Source organism: Triticum dicoccoides, chromosome 1B (genome assembly GCF_002162155.2).
Source record: "Triticum dicoccoides isolate Atlit2015 ecotype Zavitan chromosome 1B, WEW_v2.0, whole genome shotgun sequence".
Classification (NCBI taxonomy): Eukaryota; Viridiplantae; Streptophyta; class Magnoliopsida; order Poales; family Poaceae; genus Triticum; species Triticum dicoccoides.
In genome coordinates this window covers 76,681,899-76,685,049 of record NC_041381.1, presented here as the reverse complement: position 1 = coordinate 76,685,049, position 3,151 = coordinate 76,681,899, and the positions used below count along the sequence as shown (strand labels likewise).

Here is a 3,151-nt window from a genome sequence, read left to right as displayed (position 1 = left end):
CGCCGGAATTTCTAATGTTTGAACAGCGGGTTCGTTGTGTCGAAGTAGTCCTTCCAAAGAAGGAAATGCCCACTCTCTCGGTTGCGATTCAGCGCCGGAAGATATCCCAGAATGGATCCACGGAACAACGGCCGCTGGCTATTGAGGTGGTGATGGACCAACACGGCAACCAAGATCTCCTCCTCCTCATCAGATGAGGAATCGTCGGAGTCGCAAAGGAAATTATGGAAAAAGAACTCGTCGGCGGAGTCCATTTTGTACCTTGGCAAACTATCAAACAGCTTGCGGGCGTCGACAAAAGAGCCGGCCAGCGAAGGGAGTCGCGCCGCCCTCGGACCTGCTGGCGTGCCGACGTCCGACGAGCGTGCCGGTGTCAGGACAAAGGAGCTGGCAGGGCGGCAAGACGACTTCCCGGTCGTGGTTGTGTCGGGGAGGTGGGGGTGGGAAGCTTTCGATGCCCCGGCGGCGAGACGGCGGTGGCAGCGACGTGGGAGGTGGCGGTGTTGGAGGGCGTGGGGGGATGTTGCGGCACCGGCAGCTGGCAGAGGCACCAGAAAATAGGCGACAGCGGCGTTGACGAAGGAGGCGGGCGAGGGTTTGCTATTGAAATGGGAGAGGATAGCCAATGTGCCACCGACTAGCAGGCCAGGGGGAGGGGTAGGCGCCGCGCGCGTCCGTTTTGTGTCCGTGCCGACGCAAATGAGGCTTACAAACGGGCCGGGAATGTGTCCGCAGGCGGACGAAAAACGGATGGACGTCCATTTGGGTCGACGCGTTGGACCGACTTTTCTGTCCGCGCCCGATCCAAACGAACGCGCGCGGATAAAATGGGTTGCCGCTTTGGAGTTGCTATAAGGTGCGGCTTTGGCGAGGAGCAAGACGTTCGGGACAACACGGTGCTTTTCCGAACAAAGAAAACGCTGACGTGGTTGATTTCCTTTGCTTTTATGATTCGTGCCTGCAATCAACGGTACAGACGACGTTTGGTCCGACAGACTAAAAAACAGGACGTGTTGATCGGGTCGAGATACATTGGAAGGGATTTACGCGGAAACAACAGGGCGAGACGGTACCATCTTTCCCTTATTCGGAAAACAAAAATTCTCCCTAAAACATCCTATAATTTCGTTTTTCCAAAGGAGTATAAAAGGAGCCTCTTGTCCCGTTTTGTTGTTGTTCGTCCTGCGCCTGATCGATAAGCTCCGTGCGGGTGTGGGAGAAAGTTTTCTTCCGGAAATGTGTCCGTCCGGGGCCGCGACGGCGTGGCGGAAGCGCAAAGGTGCGTCCGGTCGCCCACCCACCGGCAGCAAGCGCCGGCGGGCCCCTGAACCGGAACCGGCGCAGGAGGCCAGCGGCTGGGCCTCTCTCCCGACCGACATCGCAGGCCTCGTCTCCGGGCGATTGCTGGGCGAGGACGTGGTGGACTACCTCACCTTCCGCGCCGTCTGCTCGGGCTGGCGCGCCAGCACGTCCGACCTGGGCATCCTCGCCCTGAGCAAACCGCAGCTCCGCCCGCGCGGCTGGATCGCGCTCTGCGACGGAGACGGGGCGCCCCTGGACGGTGCCGGCGAGATCACCTTGTTCAACACGCGCACGGCGCGGCGCCTGCGCGTCCGCCTCCCCGACCTCCGGTGCCACAGGGTCGTCGGCTTCACCGACGGCCTCGTCATCCTGCTGCACAAGCGCACCACCGCCGTCCGCGTGGTCCACCCCTTCACCCTCGCCACGGTCCAACTCCCGCCCCTCGCCCCTGCCTTCCGCAGTGCGATTAAGGACCGAGAAGCTCTGTTCAGCATGAGCGCCTTCGTCTGCTCTTCACCTACGGCCCCCTTTTCAGTGGTGGCCCGTTTCCCTTGGAGACCCATGGTGCTCTGGACACAGCCAGGCCGGCTGAGGTGGGAGGTCATTCACCATGGCATGGTGGAGCTTCAGAACTTGTTGCCCTTCCAAGGCATGCTCTTCGCGATCACCAAGTGGAGGGAGGAGATAGTAATGGTGTACCCTCCACGCAAAATCTCCATGGCCTACTCTTCGCTAGCCGACCCGTCGATATGCCGCGAGTACCTCGTGGAGGTTGCCGGGCGGATGATGCTCGTGCTGCAGCTTGGAAACGATGACAGGGCATGCCCAAAGTATGCCTTCAGGATCTTCGAGGTGGACATCTGGCGCCAGAAGCTGCTGCCCATCTGCAATCTTGGTAGCCGGGCTTTGTTTCTCAACAGTGACAGATGCCTGTGTGTCCCGACCATGAGCTTGCCATCTCTCTGCAGCAATTCGGTTTATTTCTCTCTGCCAAGCAGCCCCGCTGTGATGCAGTCTCTGTCGAGTGTATTGTCCGAGGACCTAGCGGCGCTGTGCCAGATACACGACATGAAGGAGAAGACTCGCCCGTCTGTGCGACCTTTCACCATTGCTCATCATCTTCTCACGTATTGCAATCATATGGAGTGGGCGAGGGGGCTCATGTTTCATGAGTACCACTATATACCAGACTCATTCCAGGAACTAAAGAAGAAAATAAAGGCACACTGTTCTCAAGTGCACATTCCGCGTACTGGAAGTGGAACAGGAGGTTCAAAGGCAAAACGTTGCCATAATTAAGTATGTAGAAAAAAAAAATTTCTTCACAGACAGACTTCTGGCAGATTGTTGTTTTCATGATGAAGTCCCATTATGTCAAGTTTTTGAATTATTCCCCATGTTTCTACGGGCCTGTTTATCCCAACTTAGTCTTGCTCTTTCAAAAACTCTTTGTTCTCTTGACGAAGTGGAGTCATTTAGCAGACAGTAGGTAAATATTTTCTTTAATTCGCATTGCCGCATTGGTCATGTTTCTTTGAGCTCTCTCGTTGTATGAAATTTATGACCAAATGTCCACCGTTTCGTCCTCAGATCACCACTCTATTTTGCCTCAATAGCCTTATCGAGTTTGATATAGATGCTGGGGCGCCGGAGCGAGCGATTTTGGCGCGAAAGAGCGGCGGGCCCGCCGAGTCAGCGACACGCGCCTCGTCTACCCTCAGAACGCCTCGGTTTCCCGCGGGGAATCAATGGCAAGGCTGCCGCCGGTCAGCCTTGCCATTGATTCCTCATGGGCGGCGCGGCGATGCATCCTCTCCCGCCACGCGTGTACACGACGCGGGGCTATAAA

General features: G+C 57.0%; 1 pseudogene; it reads left to right on the top strand.

The window, feature by feature from the left end:
- Positions 1-1,236: 1,236 nt before the first annotated feature.
- Positions 1,237-2,479, top strand: LOC119350171 (annotated as a pseudogene).
- Positions 2,480-3,151: the final 672 nt, after the last annotated feature.